This window comes from Phyllostomus discolor, chromosome 10, assembly GCF_004126475.2.
Source record: "Phyllostomus discolor isolate MPI-MPIP mPhyDis1 chromosome 10, mPhyDis1.pri.v3, whole genome shotgun sequence".
Classification (NCBI taxonomy): Eukaryota; Metazoa; Chordata; class Mammalia; order Chiroptera; family Phyllostomidae; genus Phyllostomus; species Phyllostomus discolor.
In genome coordinates this window covers 61824773-61848592 of record NC_040912.2, presented here as the reverse complement: position 1 = coordinate 61848592, position 23820 = coordinate 61824773, and the positions used below count along the sequence as shown (strand labels likewise).

The 23820-nt window shown below is 36.4% G+C and overlaps 1 protein-coding gene across 1 annotated transcript in view; it reads right to left on the bottom strand.

Annotated features, from left to right (window-relative positions):
- The window catches only part of MDFIC (MyoD family inhibitor domain containing), a 132848-nt gene that overhangs the window by 1705 nt on the left and 107323 nt on the right, over window positions 1-23820 (bottom strand). The window lies entirely within an intron of this gene.

Sequence of the window (23820 nt, the reverse complement as noted above, 5' to 3'; positions counted from 1 at the left end):
TATCTGTGGGAACAAGAACACAAGGAGTTGGCATAAATGCTAATATTCTGGATATTGCTATTGTTGTTAGTAAGAAAGTTCTTTGTCTCTAACCCAGAGTCGCATATCTTATAGAGCATCCATGATTTTGTCATAGGGCAGCTTTTAACTTGCAAATAGAATGAAATCTCAAATTCTTCACAGTTGTTAACATTGTTAAAAAGTTGAAGTATGTTTCCATGATATGCTATGAGATCTTTAAGACATACTGTTAAGGAAAAAATGTGTATATATGAATATACACACACACCACACACAGTATAAACCTGTATTTAAACTCAACATACACAAATTAGTATTTAAATAGCTAAAGAAAATTCTGGAAGAATACATACCAAATAATAAAAATTGGTTGCTTACCTATTGGAAAAGAAATATGATTGGATAGCTGAGTTAGAGTTTGTTGGGATGACAAGTAATGTTCTAAGCAGAAGAGTTCAAGCAGTTGGCTTATGATCCATTCAGTCTCTTTCAGGGTAGGTGAAAGAAAATACAGACAAGCGATTTGATCTAATCTTCTTCTCAACTGGACTTACATGAAAATAGAATAATAATATTTGCTAAGAGAAAGAAATCTTATCCACAGAAATGTCTCAGCAGGATGTTCTTGAATAAAATATTACTGCAGTAAATAAATCCAGAATGTATGGAATCATAAGGCATGACTTCTTGGAGGATGTACTATAAATTATAGAACTCCTTTGGGTACAAAATAGATATATTTCATAACTTAAATGTGTCAGGTAACTCTGCAAAATCTTATTTGGAGGCCTCATATATCATTCTGGGCCAGAGATAGCATGTCTAATGTAGGAGGAAGAGCCTGGAAAGATGTATGGAAATCCCATACGTCTTTGTTTCTCTTAGGCTTTGATTGATGGTATCCTTAAAATTATTTGTAAAGCTTGCCACTGAGTGAGATATCTGATTTGTATGTGTCTGCTTTGACAACCAATACTTTACTCCACAATCTACTATTCTCCTAACCTTTTCTACCCAATCACTGTACTTTGATTTTTCTTGGCACAATCAACAAAAATCCAAACTCTTTTCAATTGTCCTCTCATATAATTGCCTAATGAAAACTATTATTTTCTTCTTTTCATATTTTTTCTTAGATTGTATTACAGAGTTTCTTCCTGATACTTTTCTACTTTTCTGATAACTCACCATTTAATTAGCATTTACTTTATCCTAGGTATCTCACATACATTTTCTATTCAATACTCACAATACCTCTTAATCTGTGTTGTTCACTTTATTATTTATTTTATAGAGCAGCAGAATGAGGCTTAAGGAATGAGGTACTATGCCTAAATTCAAACAGAGCCTAGATTGAACTCAAGCCTTCATTATTCCAAAGCTTGGGCACTTAACACTTTTTTCTCTGCCTTCTCCTCTCTGACTCTTAAACATTAATTTTCTAAAAATACTGTGGTACCTTTGTACTTGTCATTAATTTGGTCAGGAACTCATGATGAATGCTGAAACTGACAAGTTCCAAATGTGATGAATGATGAAGCATTTTTTCCTCTAGGGCAATGTTGTGACACATACAAGTTCTATAAAGTGAGACAAATCCTGGGCAAGTGCCAAGTGCTGATATTTTTTTTTCTCATCAAAATGGGATGAGAATAGGCTTTGACGAGTTCTGAAGCCAATGAATACCAAAGTATGACTATTTTCTTGCACTTCCATTCTTCTCCCATGTTTATATCTCTTAAACTTTCCTGAATCAAGAAGCATTTTGAGAGTTTGATGAAAACTTTAGACTTATTTCTTAGAAAAGTACATATGAAAATAAACATAATTATATTTCATACTTTCTATGGGTTTACTCTGAAATTTGGCTATGTCAGGAGGTGTATATTTCACATTTGCTCTGGTGAACTCATGAAGTTGAATAGCTTCACTTAGGACTTATTTGTGGTGACCTTTTAGAGCAAATACATCTGGTGTCCTTACTTATATCCTCCAAGTTCCACCTCTGTTTTCAGCTGTGAATCAAATAGATAGTTCCATGTGGGATCCTACCTATTTCATGCTGATGAAATCTGGCATCAAGTCCCCCCTTACTAGCTTTCTGAACTGGGGTTTTGAGCTCAGACACTGTGGGGGTGAGGCTGGCCAGAGCAAATACAGCCTGGAAGTGTGGGGTGTTAACACCCCAAGGGAAATGTCAGCCAATGGAGTAAGAGTTCATAGATTAATGTCCCTGCCTCCTCTCTTTCAGGTGCACATTTTTGGGAAGCATTTTTGGGTCTTTCTCAGGGTACTAGTAAAATTGAGTCTTACTGCCTACTGTAACAATCTCAATAACACCTTTTTCCTCTTTATTGATTTTATTGGGGTGACACTGGTTAACAGAATTATACATGTTTCAGTTGCACAATTCCACAACACATCATCTGTACACCATATTGTACATTCAACACCCCAAGTCAGGTCTCCATCCATCACCATTTATCCACCCTATGCTCTCCTCCATCTACTTCCAGCAGTCACAGAGAATAAAACCTGAACTGTCATGACATTAAAAAACAATTTGGGCACAATTTATATTCTCAGTTTTATTCTGTCTCCCCCATACAAATTGATTTTTAGACATGTTGTATGTTTTTAGGTCTTGGGGCATGCTATGCTTCACAGCTTCATATATTTGCAGAAGCTATTTCTTCTGCTTGTACTGTCTTCCCTTCTCTCTCTTCTCTACTTGGGAAACTTGAAATCATCTTTCAGGAACTTGTTGAAATAATATTTGCATCATAATTCATTTTCCTGCTAAACCTCAGTCATTTGTAATCCCATACAATTTTCACATTTCTCTGTCTTCTCACAATGCATTTTTATAACTTATTCACATTTGTTTCCTTCAGTCTACTGCACAGGTGGCAAACACAAGGCCCATGGGCCAGATCTGTCCCTCCGCCTTATTTCATCTGGCCCAGCACCTTGTTTCTACCCAGCAGCAGCACCAAGCTCTCACTTAACTGTTAAAGAGTACTTACATTTATACAGTAAAATTACATTTGGCCCTTTGAAGGCAACCATGAAGCTGATGTGGCCCCCAGTGAAAATGAGTTTGACAAGCCTGGTCTACTGTGTGCTCCAAAAATTCAGAAGCCAACTATGATTTATCTTGTCTTCCCTTTACCTATCAAAAAAAGTAGCCACTTAGAAATGTGTACCAAACTTAACTGAAAAGCACTGAGAATGTCAAGAAAGAATTAGACATTGAAGAAAACACAGGGCAAAAAGAATAATGACCTTAGGAAAGGATATTTATAAACATGCAATTTGGGGGAAGTGGAGTAATGAATGCAAATATAACTAAATAAAAGGAAAACTGTAAGTCATAAGAAGAAAAATGTCCACAGATAGAATGCAAAGAGAAGAAAGATACAGATGATCCAAACAGGTATTCAGATTTAGGGATGTTCCTCTAGCCAAAATTATATAGCCAACAGTTTAATAATGCTATTTTTTAAAGTATTGTTACTTATATAAACTGTTGCACTATCAATATTAATTTAACATTTCAAGTTATTTAAAAAATACTGTCTACATAAAGGCAACATGTACACAATAATATTAAGTAATTTAAATAATTTCAACTTTAAAAATGTTTTACAACTAGAACTTCCTTTTGATAATCTTGATTCTACAGGCTATAATGAGCTTTATAATTATCTAATAAAGAATGTTGAACATAAGTTTCTGAGCATCTCATGTTTTATGTGATATGAAAGCCAGAGATGGAGCCCCATGCACAGCTATCAGGACACTAAAAAGTCTCTGAAACTTTCACAATTAAAAAGCTCAACATAGTGCATCACACAAGTAACTTCAGATGAAATGAATTTGATTTATAGTATTAATTCTTCTAGCTAGACCATAGCAGGGCAGTGGAAAAGATTTGAAACTTTAAAAAAAATTTTAATATGGAACATATGTTGGAGAGATACCAGACCTGTTATGATAGTCAAACTTTATGAATTCATATTTTCCTTAAAAAGTTTCCTGTAGTTCTAATACAGATTTTTTCCTATAAGCACAGTGTTCTTTTCCACTGCCCTGCAATGGTATGATAGCCTGTTGTTTCCCAATTTGATGTTTTATAAACCCTTGTTTTTAGACACACAGCCAATATTTTCTTAGTAAAGTATAATTGTATTTATCTGTTCTCTACCTAACCATGCATTCTGTTTATCTATGCTATTTTGCTATGGGTTTCTCCTCTTAGAACAGCTGTGTCAAACTAATTTTCACCCCGGGGCCACATCAGCCTTGCGGCTGCCATCAAAGGGCTGAATGTAATTTTAGGACCGTATAAATGTAAGTACTCCTTAACGGTTAAGTGAGAGTTCAGTGCTGCCACCAGGTAGAAACAAAGTGCCAGGTCAGATAAAACAAAGTGGAGGGCCAAATTCAGCCCAGAGGGCTTGTGTTTGCCACCTGTGTCTTAGAATAACACCACTATGATACTTTTACTTATGTTATAATCAAGTTTTACTAGAGAAGCATTAGCAAATGTTTTTCAAATCAGTTACTCTTAATGTCCTTCCAGGATATAGATGGTTACATGCAACAAGAATGTATCCTTGTTTTTATCGACTATCATAAACTTTTGTTGTTTTCTGGGATCTTTTTATGCTAGACCTTACTTTTGTATATGTAGCTAATCTGTATATAATAGAAATTTACATTTCTAACTGATTGGAAGCAACAAGAAGATATAAAAGGGAAATGATACCAAGATAGGTTTTAGCTAAGTGAATAAATACTATTGATATGTTGCAGATATAAACTTGGAAAGAGATTGTTTGATTTTTTTTTACTATTCTCCCTTGACGAAGTTTAGTATAGGTTATTAATATTTATTATGTCATAACTTTATATATATAAGAGTTTTTCCATTACCTTGGACAAGTTCCTAGATTATAAATTATCCCTGTGAATTGATTCCACACTCTCTCAAATATTATTTTTCATAAGCCAAGTCCTTTAAAAATACAACATTTAATATATTTCTCAGACTACATGTCAAATCAGTGTCATGCAAACAAACTACTTTTACTACTTTCTTGGAGCATGGTGTACAGAGGAAAAAATTTAATATATCTGTGCTACATCTACATTAATGTAATGGTGCATATTGAAACTGCTTTTATCTGCCACATTTCTCAAATGAAAGCAGCAGCTGAATTTTATGTTAGTTAAACTGAACTTTGCACACCATCTTGCCTATGTGGATGTGGTTCTTTCATATTATTAAGGAAGAAGTCTTTAGTCTTTATTCTGCATCTTAGACTTTAAAAGTTGCTATGGATATAAGAAGCCCATCATGTAGTCATGTGTACTCTATAAAATCTTTCCAAAGTGTGAAGCAAATTCTTGACAGAATCTATAGGTCTTTCAAGAAATTACAATAAAATTTCCCCTGGCATTTTCAAGGTAGGCTGTAGAGAAGATTATGGCCTACCTGTGCTCCCAAAGGCACTAGAAGTGAACTTGTCAATGGCTCTTAAGTTGTTATGGAACAATTTTCCAATTGTTTGCATCTCCTGCTGTAACCTTGTACTTCACACACTAGGAAAGTATAAATTACACCATTTGAACAAATGATGTCTACAATTAGGTATTTTTGGGTAAATATGACCTCCATTAGTTAGAGTTCAGTTAAATCTTCAAGGAAGTTTAACATTAAGCAGGGGCTAAGATAGCATCAGAGTAGGAAGGAGCAGATTCAGCTTCCCTCTGCTCAGGGGAGAAAATCCTGACCGATCTATGGAGTAGAGAAGCAAGCAACCAACATACTTCAGCATATGTGAAAATAGGAGACCAAGGAATGTGGCGGAATCAAAAAAACGGACTCTAAGAAGAGTGCTGCAACAAGGTAGGGTCCTGGGGACCAGCGTGTGGTCCGGGGGCTGCAGCCCCAGGCCCAGGGCCCGCTCCTGGGTTTGCCACAGAGTCCTTGGGAGAGAGCCGGGGCAACTTCTCCCTCCCCAGCCAAACAAGGCCTGAGCAGCACTGAGAGGAATCCAGGTGCTAGCAAACACACAAGGGCTGTGAGCACTGTTGGAGGCTGTGGACACCGGAGAGGCTGGGTCGCGCAGCAGGCTCCGACACCCAAACTCACTGGTCTGTCTGGAGAGTTCAGCAGTGGGAGAAGCCAGGCCACTGTGGGGAGCGGCAGGCTTGAACAGGAGGAATTCCTCAAGAAGAAGGAGTGAATAGACAGAAACTATTTGGGGAATTCTCCTAAAGTGATCAGTCGCTTCAGCCTCACTGCTACCCAGCTGTGGGCGCGCGGGTGCGCATGCAGGGAGAGCAGCCCCGCACCCCAGTCCACAGCAGTAACCCTGGGGGAAGACTTGATTCCCACACCCAGGGCGCAAGGCTGAGGAGCCAGTGAGAGCACCCCTGGCCCACGGCGAGGAAGAAAAGCCATACCAATTGCCCCGCAGCCTGCCACAGCCAGCAAGAGCAGAAAAACCAGTCTGGCCACTTTGAAACCAAGAGACTTTTTAACTTGATTCTATTTTTTTAACAATTTTTAATTTTTCAATTTTTGTTGTTTTTAGTCTCTTTTGATTTCTTTTTCCTCTTTCCTGATTTCTTGTCTTATTCCTTCCTCCTTCCTTTCCTCCAACTTTATCCCTTCTTTCTTCCTTTGTCTGCCTTTTCTATTTTTACTTTTTAAATTTTTTTTCTAAATACCTACAAGTGAGACAAAATCAAGGATCTGTGAAAAGACAAAAGTTGAACCCAAAGACAGGGCATCACAACAGCTGGGATAGTGGGATAAATTCCATTCTGCTATTACAGAGAACCTGCAAGTTATTCCATATTTGTATTATTATTATTTTTCCAGTATTCCTACATCTTTTTAAATAGTATTTTTGTATCCCTCTTCTTTTTGTATAGTCTGCTTTGCTAGGCTGGATATATTGTATTATCTGACAGCTTTCCCCTGATATCTCTTTCCATATTGTATTGCTAATCTACTGTCCTTTAACTCACCTGTGTCCCATTAGCACACTACTCAAGGTTCTGTACTCCCTATTCTTGTTATCTAGATCTCATAGATTCTGTCATATGATTGTTGCCATAATATTATTGTAAATAACTGCTTTCCATGCAATTGTAATTACTTCACAACACCCCACCCCCCCAGATCTTAGCCCATTTCAAGGTTTCCTGAACTCTATTACTGTAGTGGTTAACTCTATTCTTTCACACACTACACTTATTTCCTATCCTTTACTCTCACCTTACCTCAGAATCTAACCTCCCACAGCCTCCCTGCTTTATAGATCCAACTCACAATCCTTCCTTCCCCAACAAGAGTCTTATCTTCTTTCCATCCTTTCTAAAAATCAGCTAGCTGGGTGGAAGATCACGATTAACACTACACATAGTCAAAGGATTTCCTATCTCTTCCCTACTTGCTACTACTGTAAATATCACAGAATTCTCTGTTGCTGTCTTAAACCATTTTGCCTTCCCCCTTCAACTGATGACAAAAAAGAATAGTTGGAGGTGTTGAACACCAGGATACCCACTGGAAGAGGAAACCCAACAAAGGAACCAAAAACAGATAACAACAGAAGAAGGTGAAGGAGGGAGTAGTAACCACACAAACCTCAATCCAGGGCCTATCTGGAAATACAACTAAACAGTAGAGACAGTACCCAATACAAACAACTGAACAAGAGCAAGAGAGGATTCTTTAAGCCTTATACAAACAGAAAAACCAGCTTCAACACAACCTGCCCTCACCAGAACAACAAAATACAGGAGGTGGTGGTCAGAGTGACCCTCAATTAACCAGCTGGTGGGAAGGAACCACCAAAGAAAGACTGAACAACAATCAAAACACAAAAGCAAACACAAAGCCAACTTAAACGACAGCCCAAGACCAGTGAGCTTGGGGGATCAAGGAAACTGCACCACTGAAACTCACTGCTATTCTACTAAAGAAGTTCACACCACAAACCCAGGGAGCCAGAAATGATCAATTTAAGAAGCTGAGGCTAACAAGAAGAGTCTCACAAACAATGGGAAGAAAAAGAAACAATCCCCAAATGAAAGGAAAGGAAGAAGCCTCAGAAAGAATGCTAATTTAAATACAGGCGATTCAACTCTCAGATATTGAGTTCAAAGCAGTAATGGTCAGGAAGCTCAATGAGCTCACAATGAGCTACCAGAAACTACAGGGAAGCTACAATGAACTCATTGAAAACTACATCAGCATGAAAAAGGAAATAGAAACTCTCAACAAGGGCCAAGGGGAAATGAAGAATACAATTTCTGAACTGAAGAACACAGTAGAAGGAAGGAAAAGCAGGATTGATGGAGCAGAAGATCGGATTAGCGAGTTGGAGGACAAAGTAGAAAACAGTACCCAGAAAGAGCAAGAAAAGGAAAAGAGGCTCAGAAAGAATGAAGAGGGATTAAGAGAAATGCAAGACAATATGAAATGTAATAATATCCGTATAAGAGGGATACCAGAAGGAGAAGAAGAAGAACAAGGGATAGAAAACCTATTTGAAAAAGTAATGATGGAAAACTTCCCTAATTTGATGAGAGAAAAAGTCACACAAATCCAGGAAACACAGAGAGTCCCAATCAAGAGGAACCCAAAGAGGCCCACCTCAAGACACATCATTATTAAAATAGCAAAATTTCAAGACAAAGAAAGAATCTTAAAGGCAGCAAGGGAGAAAGAAGAAATAACATACAAGGGAGCCCCAATAAGACTAACAGCTGACTTCTCAATGGAAACACTCCAAGCCAGAAGAAAATGGCAAGAAATATTCCAAGTAATGACAACCAGAGTTCTGCAACCAAGGCTACTTTACCCGTCAAGGCTCTCAATCAAGATTGAAGGCCAAATAAGAAGCTTCTCAGACAAAAGAAGTCTAAAAGAATACACCTCCACCAAACCAGTTCTGCAAGAGATGTTGAAGGGACTGCTTTAAGGAAAGAAAGGAAAAGAGAGAGTGAGAGAGGAACACACGTACATAAAAGGCTATGAATCAGTACCTTTCAATAATAACTTTAAACATAAATGGATTAAATGCTCCAATCAACAGACATAGAATAGCTGATTGGATAAGAAAACATGACCCACACACATGCTGTCTACAAGAGACCCACCTCAGGATAAAAGACATGCACAGGCTGAAAGTGAAGGGCTGGAAACAAATTTTCTAAGCAAATGGACAGGAAAAAAAGCCAGGATAGCAATACTCATATCTGACAAAATAGACTTCCAAAAAAGGACCATAAAGAGAGACCCAGAAGGTCATTTCATAATACTCAAGGGAAGAATCCACCAAGAAGACATATATATAGTGAATATATATGCACCCAACATAGGAGCACCCAAATACATAAAGAAAATCTTAGAGGACTACAAGAAAGATATTGACAGCAACACAATTATTGTGGGGGATTTTAACACCCCACTATCAAAAATGGACAGATCTTCCAAACAAAATATCACCAAAGATATTGTGGCATTGAACAATACCCTTGATAAAATGGGCTTTACTGATGTATACAGAACCCTCCATCTCAAAGAAGCTAAATACACATTCTTTTCAAATGTACATGGAACATTTTCAAAGATAGACCACATGACAGGACACAAAACAAGCCTCAACAATTTCAAAAAAATTGAAATCATACCAAGCATTTTCTCGGATCACAAGGGCCTGAAGCTAGAAACCAACCCCAAGGGAAAAAAACCCAAAACACTCAAAATCATGGAGATTAAATAGCATGCTATTAAACAATGAATGGGTCAAGAATGATATTAGGGAAGAAATCAAAAGGTTTCTGGAAACAAATGAAAAGGAACTCACAATGACCCAAAACCTATGGGACACAGCCAAGGCAGTCCTGAGAGGGAAGTGCATAGCGATACAGGCCCACCTAAAAAAGTTAGAAACATTCCAAACAAACAACCTAACCCTATGTCTACAAGAACTTGAGGAACAAAAACAAAGACAGCCTAGAGCAAGCAGAAGGAAGGAAATAACCAAGATCAGAGCAGAATTAAATGACATAGAGACTAAAAGCACAATTCTAAGGATCAATGAATCCAAGAGCTGGCTCTTTGAAAAGATAAACAAAATCAGCAAGCCTTTAAGCAGACTCATCAAGAAAAAAACAGAGAAAACCCAAATAAACACAATCAGAAATGAAAGAGGAGAGATTACAATAGATATCACAGAAATACAAAGGATTGTAAGAAATTACTATGAAGAACTGTATGACAAAAAATTTGAAAACCTGGATGAAATGGACAAATTTCTAGAAAATGTAATCTTCCAACACTCAATGGAAAAGAAGCAGAAAGCCTGAACAAACCAATAACAGCAAAAGAAATTGAAGCAGTAATCAAAAAACTCCCAACACACAAAAGCCCTGGACCAGATGGTTTCACAGGAGAATTCTACAAAGCATTTAAAGAAGAACTAACCCCTATACTTCACAGACTATTTCAAAAAATCAAAAAAGATGGAAGACCCCCAAACTCTTTTTATGAGGCCAACATCATCCTAATTCCAAAGCCAGATAAAGACACAACAAAGAAAGAAAACTTCAGGCCAATATCGCTGATGAATATAGATGCTAAAATGCTCAAAAAATACTGACAAACTGCATCCAACAGTACATTAAAAAGATCATAAACCGTGACCAAGTGGGATTCATTCCAGGGATGCAAGGATGGTACAATATTCTCAAATCAGTAAATGTAATACATCATGTAATCAAAAGCAAAGACAAAAACCACATGATCATTTCAAGAGATGCAGAAAAAGCATTTGATAAGGTACAGCACCCATTTATGATAAAAACACTCGCCAAAGTGGGAATAGAGGGAGCATTCCTCAACATAATAAAAGCCATATATGAGAGATCTACAGCCTACATCATACTCAATGGGCAAAAATTAAAATCTTTTCCACTAAGATCAGGAACAAGGCAAGGCTGTCCACTTTCACCACTTCTATTCAATATAGTACTGGAAGTTTTAGCCACAGCGATCAGACAAGAAAAAGAAATAAAAGGCATCCAAACTGCAAAGGAGGGAACAAAACTGTCACTGTTCGCAGATGACATGATAGTGTATGTAGAAAATCCTATAGACTCCACCAAAAAACTGCTTGACCTAATAAATGAATTTGGAAAATCAGCGGGATACAAAGTCAATATCCAAAAATCAAAGGCATTTCTGTACACCAACAATGAAACAGCAGAAGCAGAAATCAAAAAAAAGATCCCATTTGAAATAGCAAAAAGAAAAATAAAATACTTAGGAATAAACCTAACCAAAGAACTAAAAGACCTGTATTCAGAAAACTACATAACAATGAGGAGAGAAATCAAGGAAGACACAAACAAATGGAAACATATACCGTGTTCATGGATTGGAAGAATTAATATCATAAAAATGTCTATACTACCAAAAGCAATTTACACATTCAATGCAATACCTATTAAAATACCAATGGCTTATTTCACAGACATCGAACAAACACTTCAAAAATTTATATGGAACCATAAATGACCCCGAATAGCTGCTGCAATTTTGAGAAAGAAGAGTAAAGTAGGAGAGATCACAATATCTGACACTAAACTTTACTACAAGGCCACTGTAATCAAAACGGCCTAATATTGGCATAAAAACAGGCACATGGACCAATGTAACAGAACATAGCATCCAGAAATAAACCCAAGTCTCTACGGTCAATTAATATTTGACAAAGAAAGCAGCAACATAAAATGGAATAAAAATAGCCTCTTCAACAAATGGTGTTGGGAGAACTGGACAGCTACGTGCAAAAAAATGAAACTCGAGCACCAACTTACACCTTATACAAAAATAAATTCAAGGTGGATAAAAGACTTTAATATAAACCGTGACACCATTAAAGTCCCAGAAGAGAGCGTAGGTAGGAAAATCTCAGATATTTCATGCAGAGACTTTTTTACTGACATGTCTCCTAGAGCAAGGGACATAAAGGGAAGAATAAACACATGGGACCTTATCAAAATAAAAAGCTTCTGCACAGCTAAAGAAAACAGTATCAAAATAAAAAGAGAACCAACTGTATGGGAAAACATATTTGCCAATGATACCTCAGACAAGGGTTTAGTCTCCAAAATATATAAAGTACTTACACGACTCCACTCTAAGAAGACAAGTAACCCAATTAAAAAATGGGCAAAGGACTTGAACAGACACTTCTCCAAGTGTCTGATTCAAAGACAGAAGATTCAAAGACACAGAAGATTCAAAGACACATGAAACGATGTTCAGTATCGCTAGCTATCAGAAAGATGCGAATTAAAACCACAATGAGATACCATTTCACACCAGTCAGAATGGCCATCATAAACAAAGCAACAAACAACAAGTGTTGGAGAGGTTCTGGAGAAAAGGGGACCCTAGTGCACTTTTGGTGAGACTGCAGACTGGTACAACCACTGTGGAAAGCAGTATGGAACTTCCTCAGAAAACTAAAAATGGATCTGCCGTTTGACCCTGCTATTCCACTGCTGGGACTATATCCTAAGAACACTAAAACACCAATACAAAAGAACCTTTGCACCCCAATGTTCATAGCTGCACAATTTACAATAGCTAGGTGCTGGAAGCAACCTAGGTGCCCATCAGTAAATGAATGGATCAAAAAACTATGGTACATTTACATAATGGAATTCTATGCAGCAGAAAGAAAGAAGGAGCTCCTACCCTTTGCAACAGCGTGGATGGAGCTGGAAAGCATTATGCTAAACGAAACAAGCCAGGCAGTAAAAGACAAATACCATGTGATCTCACCTTTAACAGGAACCTAAACAACAAAACAAAGAAACAAGCAATTTATAACCAAAGACACTGAAATCGGGGATAGACTGACAGTGACCAGAGGGGAGAGAAGAGGGAATTTCAGGGGAGAATGGGAAGGGTTTACAGGAACAAATTTAAAGGACACATGGACAAAAGCTAGGGGGAGGGTGGTAATGGGAGGGAAGTGGGGGAGTGGTTGGGTGGGGGGGCTGGAATGGGAGTAAAAGGGAGAAAACTGGACTTGAGCAATGATTAAAATAAAATTAAAAAAAGACATTAAGCAGAAAAATGGGCTGCAAATAACTTCCCATATGAAGTATATTTAAATGGCTCCGAAAAGAAACATGTTATAAATATTTTTATATTTTTACATACATTGAGTATAGTAGAATCCTTGCTGTGATGCTTATAAACTCTTTGTATCACCCACAATCAATAATATCTTTTCTTTAGTTGTTCTGATTAACTGAGCAACTTTCATATTGACAAAACTCCTTTGGAGTATCCTGAGCTCATATGTGCCTAGCCAGGTAATGACATGATTCTGAGCGGATTTGAAACTTTACCTCAACAAATTTATTTCTGTTTTTCAACACATATTCAAAGCAATATTTGACATTGTAATGTACCTTTTATATGCCAGATACCATAGATATCCTTTGTCTATGTCTTCTAGCTTCTGTCTTCCTCTCAGTTATTTCCTCCACCCCCTGGTTTACATATATTAACATATATCACTAGCATACTGGAGAACTAGAAGATTTTACTGTGCATTTGTCTCACTAGTTCACCCACCTGAATACCATATATACTACCATTGTCACCATGTAAACCCTAAATAGAATTCTGATGAAATTTCCTAATATTGGTGAAACTGTTTATAAGTTTCTTCAAGATTCATTATCTCACTTAATAAAACCATGACATCCATGGCCTGAAACATGAATGTACCTTAAGACTTTTATATAACATTCATACTGTTGATTTTGTATGCAAAAATTTTGTAGGGACATTTGGCATCTCTTAGGTCACTTTTTAGCTTTCTTCTAGAAATGTGTTTAATTTACTTCTCCACAGTCTGTGCCTTAGTTTAGGTTCTCATTATTTTTCTAATAGGAATGGGGGATTGAGCAAAAAGGAGAAAAGACTCTTGGACATGGACAACAGAGTGGTGATTGCAGAATGGAGTGGGGTATAAGGGATATAAATGGTAATGAAAATAAATAAATAAATAACAAATGTATAAATAAAATCTTAAAAATTAGTTTAATTAATTTATTTTTCTCCACTTTTTAGAATTGAATTTGTCCATGTGCCCTTTATCGTAGTTCCTGAAAACCCTTCTCCCCTCCCCTCTAGGTATTGTTAGATTGTTCTTAATTTCAATGTCTCTGGTTATATTTTGTTTGCTTTTTTCTTTTGTTGATTATGTATATATGATAAATTACCATATATAAAATCCATATATAAAATGGTAGAACACTGCATGAGATTTATAAAAATAAACACAAGACATGAATAACTGACTTATGAAATAGAACTGAGAGAAAGCCCCTCAAAAATATATCAAATTTTAGTTTGAAAATGGAAACTCTTTATTTTTGGAAATTTAAAAAATTCATTGATGAAATGATTTTCAGTAGGATGGATTTTCCATAGTCTATATAACTAATAGTTTATGTTACAATAAACAAATCTTAACATAAAAAATTGCATTTATTGCAGTGACATTGGTTAATGAAATTACATAGAATATATTAATACAATTCTATAACACATCATCTGTATCACATGCTCACCATCTCAAGTGTCCTATCACCATCTTTTGTGTAAATGAATGCACAATCTTTTAACCGCCTACCCAAATTTATTTTTAATCTCTACTAGTCCATCACTCATGCTGCTGTCCCTCTCAAAACATATATATGATCTCACCATTTTCTTGATTATAATTCTTGAAAGGTTTCACATTGCTACAGGTCAGAGTTCAAAAGCCATCAGCAAGGCACTTAAGGTGCTGCCTCATTGGACTCAGTTCAGCTTCTTCCCATCACCCTCTATTCTTTATATTTTCCAACAGTACTGCAACTTCAGAATGTGCACATAAATATTTTCTCTTTCTATTGGGAAAGCTGCCTGACTCTCCTAGGTAGCTTTATTCACTCTCACCTCTCTGTTCTCATAACAATTATACCTTTTTTAAAAATTATTTATTTATTTTTAGAGAGGGGAAGGGAAGGAGAGAGGTAGAGAAGCATCGATGTGTGGTTGTCTCTCAAGCACCCCCTACTGGGGACCTGGCCTGCAACCCAGGCATGTGCCCTGACTGGGAATTGAACCAGGTACCCTTTGGTTCGAAGTCCAGTGCTAAATGTACTGAGACACACCAGCAAAGGCTATACCTGTCATTATAACTCTCTAATTCTATAAAATCAATGCTCATATTCTCTTTCTCTCTCTCAACTGAGAACTTGTCGATGGACACCTTGATATCACTAATCCCAGCACATAGTCTGGCACAAAAAGGTGACTATTCAATATTCCTCAATTAATGGATTGGATATTTGAGATGTCCATTAAAATACTGTCAGTTTACTAACCTAGGGTTGAACTGGATGTCTAAGGATGATATCAGACCTAAGCTTAGAACTATTTAATTTTGAAGGCCTAGAGATGTCACAATAAACTGTTCTAATACTATTGGTTACATTCATATAGGATCACCAAATGAACATTTCTGGGTGGATTAATTTCCAGGCTCAAATTTCTATTATGTTTTTGCTTATGTTGACAATCATGGTTGAATAATTTCATGTTGTCAGAACTAAGAAAAACATCATCATCTACTAGGGATCCTAAGGCTTTGTAAACTCAGTCATAAAATTTGGATACCCTCTTTCCTTACCTCTCCCATCCCCATCTTGTTAGTAGTGTTAAATTTTAGCATGGGAACATGTGAGCATTGAACATGGAATGGCTAAGTAAATTTCTGCAGTGTCTAGTGTAGTTCTTGTGATATTAGATTTGACTAACTGTCCATGTCATAGACACAAACATCTAAGAGACCACCAGGATTTATGTTATTTTGATAGATCTTAGAAGTACATAGTAACAAGATGGGATTCAGACATGTATATTTGTGTACACACAAGCTCACTTTTCCTTACCACCTCAGTAGACAGTACTGGCAGGAAACAGATGGTTCATTCAAAAGGCTTAATTGAAGAGCATTTGATGAAAGTGACTGTTTACAGAGAAACAATCAGTTGTAAGGTAACCAAAAAGGGAATTTGAAGTACCAGGAACAAGCAGCAGTGTAGGAAACATTACTTCTCTAAGTCTGAAGGGGCAACAGCAGGGAGCTGTAGCTGTGGTATAGCAGTAATTGGACAAGAGCCATTTGTCTGGAGAACGGCTTGTGGAAAATCACTGCACAACAGTGAGTGAGGTGGAAATCAGTACTTTGTCCTCTCTGTCCTCCTGCCTTCTAAATTCCTGTATGTCTCATCAAGCAGAGGCAACTGGGAATCAGAAAGCAAGGGAGCCTTGGGCAGAGTAGACAGAGGCACTATACCCATCTGCAGGGACAAATGGAGAATGACTGACAAACAGTCATGGAAAGAATATCTAACTCCTGACTCCTCATTCATCTTGGAATAAAAAGATAATCATTGATAAGTAGTCACAGACAGTGAGAAATTTTAGGTCAATGCATGCAATAAGAGAGAAGTAGCACAGTAGCTATAAATTCGGTCTCCCTTACAGACACACCAAGATACCCAGTCAGGGTAGAAAAGATGAGAGACAAGAGACAGAGCAGGCAAGACTTCAAATCTCCATGTCCCCACCTCAGCTTCAAGCTGGGCAGTGGCGATTAAATAATTTATTATATTGTTATATGTAAGATAACTTAAGAAATATACCATTTTAATGGAAATATCTGAGACTAAAAATCAGGTTTCATAGGTCCCTTAGGAACTGTGTTACTTAACAAAATAAACTTACAAAATCTGTCCTGATTTTTTCATCTGCAAAGTGAAAGTAAAAATATATATCCTAAATAAATCATAGGGTTCTGAAGATCAAATGAGAAAATGGATATGGTTTCCTCTTGAAAAGTTAAACAAGCTCAACAAATGTCAGGCACTATCACTTTGGGATATTATCTTACAAAGCTGGTCTCTGAGTATATATTTGCCAATCATAACATCCTCTCTTTTTGACTATCTTTCCTCTACACATGGAACGCTTTGCTCAACTCCAACTTAAACGTCACATACAAAGAAGAGATAAGCAGTAAGAAAATCCTAATGTGTCACAATACCATTGCATATTAAAAAGAAAGAACTATATTCTGCTGCACTCATTTTTGTGGTGCATACTCCCCTTTCCATAGGTCCTATTAACTTCAAAGAGAACTTTGCGCATGTAAATTATTATATTTATTGGATGCGCCAACTCCTTTTTATCCTCTGGGCACAATTAGAAATATCATAGAAAAATGAATGCTAGAGACTTGGATCCATATTTGATATTCTATGGGAAATTTCCCATAGTTACAGATGTTAAAAATCCTGTCCAATAGTCCAGTTATGAATTTGTAGTAGTTTTTCTTCTATAACCCTTCATTTATTTTTTCTTTGCTTTTAGAAAATTCCTTTTTACATTAAAGGAAAACATTATCTTTAGGTCCAGCTAAGCTAGTGATAAAGCGTATACCTGTTATATGACTAGGTATAATGGTAAAAATTTAGAATGCATAGCTCTCTTTTTAAAAAAATTGTTAGAGCTTCCCTGAGACTATATCATTAATACTATGGCGATCCTTTCCCCACCTTAAGTTAACCCTGGGAACCGGTGAAAGAGTGAGTTTCTGGGAACTAAATTTCTGATTGTCTAGTTTAACATTTTTTAAAAAAATTTGTAACACTTTTTATTGGCACAATAATGAAACATACCACCCCTTCAAGTGGTAAGCTGTATGACAATGAAGATAGTCAAGATTAGATGACCACATCAGGGAAATGGAATAGAAGTGATTTCCAACTTTTTAAATCAATATTGTATTGTTTCCACTACCATTTGGTTTCCTTATATCCCCCCACACCAGCAATCACCAGTCCCAGTTTAATATTATATGCACCAAACCACACTGTAATCTCAGTGTTCATTTCACATTCAGGACATTATCAATGTTCTTGTTAGGGTGGCTATAAACTTAGGTTTTCTTTAGTTGAAATCACCACAATCAATGTAACAAATGGTAGATGTTTGGAGAGCTACAATTTTTACACTGATTTATTGTCTGTTCTTTTTACTTTTTAAAATGTATTTTTCAGTTACAGTTGACATATGATATTATATTTAGGTATACAACACAGTGATTAGACATTTATATAGCCTATGAAGTGATTGCCCTGATAAGTCCAGATGTTTGTTCTTAAATTCAGTTGTCTTATGGCTTTTGGTAGAAGTGTCTCTAGAACTAATTCTGGCAATAACCTTATCCCACTTTATCAGTGCATATAAAGACCTTGCAAGTACTATGGACATGGCTCCTCAGCAATATTACTGTATATTTTTTATATGTCCAAAAGGCAGCTGTACCTTTTTAAAGGGACAAAATTGGAGAAAAATGGGAGAAGTCTCTCGAATGCTATTTACAAGAAATGCATCCATGTGTGATGGGTGGTGTGAAATATAAAAAGTTTTCTTATAATATTTTGATAATATGACTTACAGAAGATTCATTCCAACTAGTCTTATAGATTAATAAATAAAACTATATCAAATTAATTTGGATCCACTTTGAATTATTTGAAAAAGTAAACAAAGAGTCTAATTTTAGTAAATATTTAGAGAAAAAAACAATCCAATGTATATATAACAACCAAATTTCTAGTGAAAATGTGTATGGGTAGGTTTATTTTGAAAGGAAAATTCTTACTCCCAGTGTCATAACCAATTAAATTCTCCAGGTAATGACCCCATTTGCATAGTGAGCGAAACCCACAAGTGGGAATTTTAATGGGCACACCACCTGAGTACAGTAATTGAGAGTGACACAACTTGAACTAGTTTTGTGCTTACCCCACTGAAAATTCTACTCATATTATTTTTAATGTCAACCTACAAGTCAAATTTCAAGATGATGGATTTGTTCTTTTTAAGCACTGAGTTTGAATAAAAGAAATGCATATCTTTGCTTTAACTAATCTGTAGGTATGATTCTCACCATCATTTCATTTTCTTTGGTGATTAGAATTTAATTTTATAAACTAATGTGGGAATAATTAGGTAAAAAGTATCTTTGGCAGTCAAATTGCTTTGGATTGCAATTTACTTTTACTAGAATATGTATTATAGTTAATTTGGCACAATAGTTTACTAAAGTTTAATTGTGTAAATATGCCCAATTATTCTGTTTAACAAAATCTAATACAATGTGTATTCATGTGTATTTTCCTCCTCCTTCACCTCAACGCCAATAAAACACAATTTCTGCAGAGCTGATCACAGATGCCTTGTCATGTGAAGGTGTTGCTTTTGAAAGATATTCTCCTTATCTTATAGTCACTATTCATTCCTTGAAAGAACTATGCATTCTGATTGAGGCATCCACATTAAATTATGTAATAAAGGTGATCTCAGGACTCGAAGAGTAAGACACACAGGATGAATTGCGCTTTCTAGGTTTTGAGATGACATTTTAAAACTTTTGTTTCACTGTAGATTGCTTGAAATCCTAAGTATTTGTAGGTGTTTGACACTACTCCACCGTATCTGTAATTGGGATAGCATCCAGCAGACAGGCTCTGTACCTCTTTACACAGCGACCTACCAAGTTAAGAAATGTATTGGTTCAATATAAAACAGCAGGCTGTTTTTAGACATAGTTACTAGTGCACAAGCTTTAATACGGCTTTGCTTCATCCTATAATGAGATCCTTTGGTTCCCTGTTCAACAGGCTTTTATTCTTTTGTGAAAGGCTATGAACTATGTCAAGTGAATCAACTGCTTTTGTACACTCTCTTTCTTGGCTTTGGAATGTAATTCCTTTGCTTCTATCCCTTTATGCATCACACAGAACTTAAGAACCTTTTCAATTTTTCAAGCTAAACTTAGAATTTGTTTGAATTTGCTTTTCACTATTTTCCTAAAAATTACATTCTCAACTGAAACTCACACAAAGAAAGATCTGCCTGGAAGTGAACACTTAATTGCAGAGCTATATTTTGTTTTTAACATATATATCTATACCCCATGTTGATAATGTGCTAAAGGATGGTTATCTAAAATTATTTCTTCATGGTCATTTCACAAAGAAATTCAGGAATCCTTTAGTGAGCACTGAGGTAAGGCATAGAAGGCATAAATAAAGGTCAGAAAGTAGAACTAGAACTACTAGCCAAGTCAGTTGGAAAACTACTCATGGAAACTACTCATGTTGACATCTGGTGGGTTGGAGGTATAGTTGTAGCCCCAGTGGGAAATGTTACACTATTGTTCAAGTTCTATGAAGAATGGGGTGGTACAGATTTTTGCTTGCCTAGAGATCCTGCTTTCTAGGTGGGGCTTGGCTGTGGCTTTTCTTATAATTCTTTTTTACTTCCAGATTGAGTATTGACTTAATTAAAATTTGATTACTTATACAGTATTTTAATTTCCAGTCATTTAAAGTAGGGGAAGTGGCCATTATTCATTGGGAATTTTGCAATGTGAATATAAATTTTGATTTATTTATTTGTCATCAAGCGTTAGTTTTTACAAAAACCACCCTCCACATTAGGGCTGTATAATAATGTCACCCCTTCTCCACAACCCTTTCCGTTTTAACCAAAATTTCTACAAGCAATCTTAAATAAGCAAGTAAATATTAGTAGTGTCACTGTTGAAACTCAGATTTTTCTCATAGGAAGTGCTAACCTTCTTTCCTAGGTTGAAACTTCTTGAGTGTTATGTGATTCTCTTGAGTTACCTAGAGAAAAGTCATTAAAAAGTTACCAGTTATAGTGGGGCATGAAAATGGTTAAAAAGACTCTCTTTGTAGTACCTAGTCTTTGACTTAAAAATATTAAGTGTGGAATAAACCTATCAGTATCTTAACCACCTTTGAAAACAAACAAAAATGGTAAGCTTTATTACATTAGTGTAAAAGGGAAAAATGCTATTTTACTATTTGATGAAATTTCATCTTGCCTGTCAGATTAGATGTAACAAAACTACAGGCCTGCAAGTCACAAGTAATTGGAAAGGGCATAAAGTCTTAAATAATTTGAAAAAATAACCTTATTAATAAATAAACTTATTCATTAGGTGGTTGGGTCAATCAAAGCATTTGAACTGGAATTCAAAAGGGTAAGCCACAAAGTCTCTGGACTTTAGTCTTATTTATGTTAGGAACTGACTTTGACTTTTATGGCATTGGAATCTAGGGCACTGATAGTTTGTATAGATAAAGAATGGAATGTTACTACATAAGGTTACCTTGGTTACTCCTTGAACTGTTCAGAGAAACACTGACTAGGTGAGAAAATTGGATATACTGTAAGAAAACAAAAAATAAAATTATTATATTTCAAAATCAAAAGACTTCTAAAGTGATAGAGTGGATTAAATACTAACTATAAAAATTTTCCTGCTACTTAAAAATTGTGCCAAATATAAAGCCTAGATGAAAATACTAATGATGACTTGCTTTTGGGTGAAATTTATTAAATGTAATACCTAATTTCGTAGATCATTCATATTTAATGTATGATACGTAAAAAATTACCTTGGACTTCTGGTTAAGATGAAGGCGTAGGCAGACACAGTTTATCTCTTCATACAACCACTGATTTATAACTAAACATCAAAACAATGCCCCAAACTGTCAGAAAATTGAACTATATAGAGGTCTGACAACCAAGGATTTAAAGAAGGATTCATCCAGGTGGGTAGGAGAAGTGGAGATGTGGAGGCAGGCAGAGAGGCAAGGGAATGTGGGGTGGGCATGGTAAGGTGATGGCAGTGGTGAAATGAGCAGTCCCACATTCACTGTAGTAGATAAAACCTGGGAGGGATGTCTTGGGAGCCATCGATCCTAGCCCCAGGCCAGACTGTACAGCCCAGGGTTCCAGGGCTGGGAAGATAAATGCCCATAACTTCTGGCTATAAAAACCAGTGGGGATTGGGGTGGAAGAAGGAACTGCCAGATTTTCAGAAGACCCCTCTTAAAGGGCACTGAAAGGTCTTAGAACACACACAAACCCACCCACTCTTGATTTCAGCACCAGGGCAACCACTGGAAGGGCTCCAGTTGCATACATGCAATTGGTGAAGTGACTGGAAATGGGGTGAATGCTTAGCAAACCTCCAGAAGCCAAGCAGTGGCACTGTTCCCTATCTGAGCCCTACCTCCCACACAGAGCCACAAAGTGGTGAAGCGGGTTGCCCCATCCTGGTAATTACCTAATGCTCTACCCTACCCAATTTACAGGTGCTTTTTCTACAATAGGCCATTCTACTAAGACAGAGTCAAAGCAGCTCTACCTAAACCACAGAAACATACACAGGGAGGATGACAAATTGAAAAGACAAAGATATATAGCCCAAACAAAAGAACAGAACACAACCCCAGAAAAAGACCTAAATTGAAATGGAAATAACCAACCTATCAGATGCAGAGTTCAAAACACTGATGATCAGTATGTTCAAGGAATATGGCAACAGATAAAAAAGACCCAGGAAGAAATGAAGGTTCCACTAAGTGAAATAAAAAAAAATCTACAGGGAACCAACAGTTGAAGGGTTGAAGCCAGGATTCAAATCAACAATTTGGAACATTGAAAAGACAAAATAAGCATTCAACCAGATAGCAAGAAGAAAAAAAATTTTAAAAATGAGGATAGCATAAAGAGCCCCTGGGACATCTTCAAATACACAAACATCTGAATCATAGGGATGCCAGAAGGAGAAGAGGAATAGCAAGAAACTGAAAGTTTATTTGAAAAAATAATGAAAGAAAACTTCCTTAATTTGGTGAAAGAAATAGACATACAAAAAAAAAAGCACAGAGTCCCAAACAGGTTGGACTCACAGAGGACCACACTAAGACACATCATAATTAAAATGCCAAGGGTTGAAGATAGAGAATCTTAAAAGCAGCAAGAGAAAAGAAGAAAGTTACCTACAGAAGAGTTTCCATAAGACTGTGCCAGCTGATTTCTCAAAAGAAACTTTGCAAGGAAGAAGGGACTGGCAAAAAGTATTCAAAGTGATGAAAAGCAAGGACCCACAACCCAGATTACTCTATCCACCAAAGCTATCATTTAAGATGGGAGGGTAGATAAAGTGCTTCCAAGACAAGGTACAGCTAAAGGAGTTCATCACCAAGCTGTTCAACACCAAGCTGTTATTACATAAAATGTTAAACAGATGTATTTAAGAGAAAGATCAAAACTATGAACATTAAAATGGCAACCAATTCACAATTATCAACAACTGAATAAAAAAACAAAAAACACACAAAAAAACTGAGCAAACAACCAGAACTGGAACAGAATAATAGATATGAAAATCATTTGCAGGGTGAAAAGGGAGAATGGGAGAAAAGGTCCAGGGAATAAGAAAAATAATTAGTAGGTACAAAATAAACAGGGGTGGTGTTAAGAATAGTATAGGAAATAGAGAAGCTGAAGAACTTATATGCACAACCCATGGACATGAACTAAAAGAGGGTGGATTGATTGAGGGGAGGCTGATACTGGGTGGAGGGGGGCAAAATGGGAAACTTGGGACAACTGTAATAGCATAATCAATAAAATGTGTTTTTTTTTCTAAATTACCTTAATTTTTATAAGTTGGGAGATAATTCCAAAGCAAAGAATGAAAACAAGTTACTAAAAAAGGTACAAACTTAAATTTT